The sequence below is a fragment of the Prionailurus bengalensis genome, chromosome B1, assembly GCF_016509475.1.
Source record: "Prionailurus bengalensis isolate Pbe53 chromosome B1, Fcat_Pben_1.1_paternal_pri, whole genome shotgun sequence".
NCBI lineage: Eukaryota > Metazoa > Chordata > Mammalia > Carnivora > Felidae > Prionailurus > Prionailurus bengalensis.
In genome coordinates, this window is record NC_057344.1 from 41,465,549 (window position 1) to 41,472,714 (window position 7,166).

Here is a 7,166-nt window from a genome sequence, read left to right on the forward strand (position 1 = left end):
GTTGATGCCAAAAAGAGACAGGAAAGCCTGCAAATGAGATTAGTTTGTGTCCTGTGGATAGAGGGACAAGGGAGCCTGGGCATTCAAAATGTGACTCAGGTATAAACAGCATCTCCATCACCTGGGAGCTTGTCAGACACGAAACTCTTGGGCCCCACTGCAGATCTACTGAATCAGAATCTGCACTTGAACAAGATCCCAGGGGATTCTTAGACACCTCAAGGTTTGAGAATTACTTCTCTAAGAGTTCTGTGCAGGGATTACTGTGGCTAGAATTGAATTTTGAAATTCTTTCGTCTGTGACAATTAAATTTTTCTAGTGCAAACTCATCCAGTTTCTTGTGTGGAGGGCATATACCTGGCAGCAAGTGTTCCGGGAGCTGTGTCCTCAGCTCAATATTCAGTCTTTAATTTAATCTGTCTGCTTTCAGCATCATGCCTCATCCCTACCATCTGGACATTATTTTGCACAATCTTGACCCTCTCCTGAGAATAAACTTCTGGTTTCTTGAATAGGGTGAGTGTGGATATTGTTTGGTGGGGGAAAGAATCCTGGGGTCCAATTGTATTTATTTATCAGTATCCTTACTCTCAGCCCCACACCTCATTGTCTGTAGTGCTTCCACATTCAGAAGGATAAATTGGCTTATTTCTCAAGGGACCACCACTCTCCAGGATTGTACCTTGCTCTACTGAGAGAGAGGCGATACTTCTCTATCCACTTTACTATTTCCTAAAATTCTCCTAAATTCTCACAAGCACTATTACTGTCTGTCTTTTTTGTACTTGAAGATTTATATTCCTTTAGTGACTCTTCAGTTGAGTTTGGGAGAAAAAAGACGATTCTTCCACATTTAACGGAAAATTTTAGAGATTATGCTCTAATTTCTTTTTTTTTTGAAGTAACTTGACTTTAAATAAATTTACACATATAATAAAATGCACCCATTTAAGCATACTCTCTGATGAGTTTTTATTCTCAATCAAGATGTACAATATTTCCATCAACTCATAAATTTCTTTCCTGCAGCAGGCAGCTTCTAAAAAGGCTCGTATTGATTGCTACCTCCTAGTACTCTTTCCCTTGTATAATTCTCTCCCATTGAAGGTGAACTGCACCTAGGGACTTGATTCTAATGAATAGAATATGGGAAATGTGATGAGATATTGCTTCTGAGATTAGGTTACAAAAGATTGTGACTTCCATCTTGCTGCCATTCTCTTGCCCTTTGTCCTCTTGCCAGCTTTCTCTGGCAAAACCAGTTTCAATATTGTGAGCTTTCCTGTGAAGGAGCCACCATGTCAAAGAACTGGGGGCATAATCTGGTCAACAGTTTATGAAGAATTGAGGCCCTCAATCCAACAACTGGTAAGGAACTGAATCCTGCCAATAACCACCTGAATGAGCTGAGAAGTAGATTCATTCTAAATTGAGCCTTAAGAAGATTATAAACCCAGCGGACAACACTGATTGCAGCCTGTAAGACATCCAGAGCCAGAGGAACCAGTTAAGCCATGCCCAGATTACTGGCCCACAGAAACTGAGAGATAATAAATGTGTTAAACTTTTAGTTTGGGGGTAATTTATTAATAGATAACTAATATGCCTCCTGACTGCAAATGGTCAGTCAAGTATCCACTGATCAGCAGATTACTTCAACACTGTAGATTTGTCTTCCTCTTCTAGAATTTCAGATAATATAGTATGTATTTTTGTGATCTACCCATGTTGCATATAATAGGTATTGGTTCATTTTTATTGAATAATATTCCATTGTATGGATATAACAAAATTTGTTCTCCCATTCGTCTATTGTTGAACATTTGTGTTGCTGCTAGATTTTGGTTATTGTGAATAAAGCTGCTACAAGCATTCATGTATAATCTGTGTGTGAAATATGCTCTATTTCTCTTGGGTAAATACTTACAATTGCTGGATCATATGGTAAGTGAAGCCTTGTATATTGTTCTTTTTAAGATCTGTTTCTTAAAGTGTTTGTAACTTTTTCAAGATCCCTTTTTCTCTTGGGCTTTCAGCAGTTGACAGTTATGCACCTTTGTGTGGTTTTCTTTGTATTTGTCATATTTGGGAGCATCAAGTTTCTTGGACTTTTAAGTTAATACTTTCTTTTCATAATTTGGAAAACTTCTCTGCTCTTTATTTAAATATTTTTGTGTTCTTTTCTTTCTGGGACTCCAATTACACATTGGTTAGACTGGTAGGCTACATATCTACAGGCTTGTAGCCTGTAGGCTACATATCTTGTAGGCTCTTTTAATATTCAAATCTATTATTTGCACTAGATAATTTCTACTGATTTATTTGCAAGTTCATGGATTCTTCCCCCATCTTTATTCTGCTGTTGAACTCATCTAGTAGATTTTTCATTTCAGTTGTTATGCCTTTGGTTATAGAATTTCTCATGATTTCCATTTCTCTATTTAAATTCTGTTTTATCATTAGAACTACATTTTCCTTTAATTATTAGTTCTTATTTTTCTTTAATACTTTAAAAATATTTATAAAAATGATTTTAAATCTTTGTCTGCCAAATCCAACATCCTGGGCCACTCAGAGTCAATTTCTATTGACTACTTTACTTTCTTATTTCTTTATATCTAGTATTTTTTTTTGAAGTTTATTTTTATTTATTTTGAGAAAGAGAGAGAGATCAAGTGGGGGAGTGATAGAGAGAGAAGGAGACAAAATCCCAAGCAGGCTCCTTGCTGTCAGCACAGAACCCAAATGGGGTTTGAACTCATGAATCATGAGATTATGACCTGAGTTGAAGTCAAGAGTTGGATGCTTAACTGACTGAGCCACCCACGTGCCCCTGTATCTAGTAATTTTGGGTTGAAAATTAAGTAGCATAGTACAATGTTGTAGTGGTTCTAGGTTCTATTATATTCTTCTAAGAGTTTTTGTTGTTATTGGTGTCGTTCTGATAGTTAACTGTCTTAACTCAGACTGAAAATTCTGCTTCCTCCATGGTGTGCAGTAATTAATGTAACTGCTCAGTTCTTTTAGTTTCCAGTTGCTGTGTTTTTTACCCTGGCCTCCCGAGTGGGTCTTTTTTCCCTCAGGTGCTTTGCCTCCTCCCCACACATGCGTAATTTTGTGCTCATTGAGGACTTTAGGGCATAGTTTGCATACACATTTTTAGTCCCACATTTTCTATAGTTCTTTTGCCCCCAGGATTTTAACCGTAAATTTCTACTTCTCTGCCACTGCTAAACTTTTTCTTCTGAAACTTTGAATTGGCAAGCCTCGTTAAAAAAAAAAAAAAAAGCAAATAAGCTTTCATAGCCATGAGGATTGGAGAGTGCTCTGAGGCAAAAACAAACAAACAAACAAAACAAAACAAAATAAAAAACAACAAAAATAAAACACAGAGACCCCAAAGACAAAAACCCATAAACTTGTAATTCTCACCTGAAGCAGTTGTAGTCTTTCCAGAATAAGGTCTTCTCTGATTTACCAGTTTCTTTAAATAACTGATTATTAAAAAAAATAATTGTCCACATTTTATTATTACTACCTAGGAAAGGATCCACCAACGACTTCACTTCATCATTATTAGAAGCAGGTTTATATAGTAGCACTACAGCCTTTGTTGTAATAGTTTGTAATAGTTTTCCTGTCTTCTGCATGACTTTAGAAGTTTTTCTGCTGCATAAAAGGACTCTCCAGAGGGGCACCTGGGTGGCTCAGTCGGTTAAGTGTCCAACTTAGGCTCAGGTCATGATCTCACGGCCTGTGAGTTCGAGCCCCGCGTCAGGCTCTGTGCTGACAGCTCAGAGCCTGGAGCCTGCTTCAAATTCTGTGTCTCCCTCTCTCTCCGCCCCTCCCCTACTCATACTCTGTCTCACTCTGTCTCAAAAATAAATAAATTAAAAAAAAAATTAAAAAGGACTCTCCAGAGCCTACTCCATGATCCTCCTCCAAATCTCCTCCTCTTTCTCTCCTTCAGTCCCTGCTGGGTACTCATGAAACTCAGTGACTTAATTTTTCATTTTATAAATGATATTTCTTCACATAAAGAAGACTTACACTTTGATATAGTAATTTTTGATCTTTTTCTTTGTTTTCTTTTGCCTTAATTCCTTCTCAAACTTTAGGTTGTATATTTACCTGTATATTCATCAATTTTTGACATAATATCTTTCCATTTAATACTTAAGCAATAGATAATTTATTTGAGTGTATGGCATGAGGTAGGACTTGAACTTCGTTCTTTTTTCACTTGTTAATCAGTGTTCCCAGCACCATTTTATTGATTAATGTGTCCTCTTCCCATGAAAGCAAAATGTTGCATGATAAGGAATAGTTCTTCCCCATTTTAGATGTTTTTACCTTTAGGTGCAGGAAGTCTATTAGTGTGATACTTTTGATATCTTTCTATCTCTCTCCTCATTCCACTCCTGAGAAAGTTGAGTGACTTCTCTATTTAATAAATCTTCAAAAAAATAAAAAAGAAAAAAGAAAAGAGTCAAGCATATTTAGTTTGTTTTTGTCTTTTCTGTTGGAATCAAGGTGTCCATAGGGAACAGTCTTTCGGTGTTAAATGTTTTTGACCTATGCACCTACCATGGGATTTCTGAAGGGCATTTCTCTTCTCCACAGGAATTCTGAAAAAATTGAGATGATAGAAGCCATTCTTTATTACTGATAAAAGTTAAGTTGGAAGATGCAGTTTATTATGAGAGCCAAATGTGCTTGTTGACTGAATCTTGGGTTGGGCAGCTGGACTCACTCAGTGCATGGAAATACTAGACCACAGCAGCCCTTCCTGCATGAAGGAAGATCCTGCTCCTGGAATTAGGGGAGAATGCCTGCCCTTTGTGGATAGCCCAGTCCCAAATGAAGCATTCCCTCTATTTTCTTCTATATTTATAATTGAAGTGCTTTCAGGCACAGATACACACACATTTATTTCTGAGCTTTCTTTTAGGTTTTGTTGGTTTGTTAATCTGTTATTAAGTCAGAGCCACTCTTTTAAAGTATTAGAGCTTTATAACACTTGTTAATGTTTGGCAAAGTGAGTCACTCTTTATTACTTTTATTTTGGTAATTATTGGTGATTACTTGGTATTTCTTGATTATTTTTGAAAGTTATTTTTTAGAATAATTTTGTTAAGTGAAACATCTTGTTATTTTTTACATTGAAAATGTGTTAGGGGCACCTGGGTGACTCAGTCAGTTAAGCATCCGACTTTGCCTCAGGTTATGATCTCACAGTCCGTGAGTTCAAGCCCTGCATAAGGCTCTCTTCTTTCAGCACAGAGCCCCCCTCAGATCCTCTGTTCTTCTCTCTCTGCCCCTCCCCTATGCATAAATTAAAAATGTGTTATATTAATTGAAGAAATAATGACATATTTTTAGTACTGAATTTCTCATTTAGGAATGTGTATTTCTCTTGAGGTTTATGATTTTTAAAATTTTCCAATAAAATATTATAGTTTTACATATAGATAACCTGTATATATTTTCTATTTAAAGCAATTGAGAGAGATCTGATTTTTTTCATTATGAGCACATTTAATGAAATCAGTGGAGATTTCAGTGTTCCTCAGGGTAGCTTTTGTGTATAGAAAAAGATTATATGCAGGATGTTAATGTTAATATTTGATTTATTCAAATTATAAATTTAGAAAACTAGATTTTCCTTAATCATCTTTGTCCACATTACAAACCTTATTATTCTATTAATAAAATTAGCAATATACAAAAAATTACTTTTCCTTTGATTAAAGTTTAATTAATGTAAAATGAATAGAACATATCCCCTTAAACAATCAGCCCCATTTACAACTCTGTTAATTAAATTCCTTCAATCATGAAAGCTGTATTTATTAAGTTTAACATAGTTGAATGCCTCTAAGCAGCATTGCTGAACAGCTCTATTAAGTCTGATAGAACAAACTGATAAATATGGCAAATCTTTAAAAACATTCCAGTGCTGTTTAGAAACTTAGCTAAAGTCTCTTACACCTTTCAACTTACAACTATAAAATCAAATACCTAATTGCATGTTGTAAAATGGAATCACAACTTTAATCTGTTAGATTCTTTCATATACCCAAAACTCTTAAACCCTGCGATTACTGTAAATACCAAATACACACAGATTGTTCCAATGATTACGAAAACCTGTTTTTGAATGTAACACAAAAGTATTAATATCATTGAGTTATTTACTCAATTTGTATTTAATTCTAAACCTTCTCAGAATTAAAAAGACATCCCATAACATCCAAAAGACAATAACAAAAGTTATTATCCCAGTCAAATGGGGGAGAGATTTTAGCAGAATAAATTTGCTTCTGGGCCAGAGATTTTTGGCCAGTTACTAGATCTGATTCTCCTGGAGTCACTCAGCAACACATCAATTCAGTTTTTTTTTTTTTAAGAGAGAGAGACAGACAGAGAGAGAGAGAGAGAGAGAGAGAGAGAGAGAGAAGGGTGTGTGTGCTCATGAATGCGTGAGGAAGAGAGGGAATCCCAAGCAGGCTCCATGCCCAGTGTGGAGACTGACATGGGGCTCCATCTCATGATGGTGAGATCATGACCTGAGCTGAAATCAAGAGTTGGATGCTTAACTGAATGAGCTATCCAGGCACTCAACTCAGTTTTTAATAGTCACTGAAAAACAGGGGTTCTGAGTCTATAACCTTTGGAAGAGATTGATCTTTTCTGAGTTTAAGATATACCATTACTTAGCTACTGTTGGGTGTTAAGTCTGCAACAGCCCATCCAGTTTGCTTCACCACATGTTTAGGTCCAATAAATCAATTTCTGCATGATTTCATTCCATATTCCTTTCAGTCCTTTCTGTATGCCTCAGTCACACTTTCATAGCTGTTAATTACACCCTGTTGAATTCAGCATACACTCCCTATTTGGTTCACTTCCTTCCCAGGACTGAAGTCATCCTCACTGCAATAGAGACTATTACACAAACATACTTTTGCTCATCAGTCAGCCTTTTCAAATCTTTAATTTTTTGTTATGTTTGCTTCAAGTTTTAAAAAAACATTTCAGATGCAGTGGGAGCCTCCAGTGTACTCTTTCTTAATTTTTTGTTTTCCTTCCTCAGAGGAACACTCTCCTGAATTTTTTGTTTAGAATTTCCAGTGGAGATATAAATTATTAATTTTAGAATGTT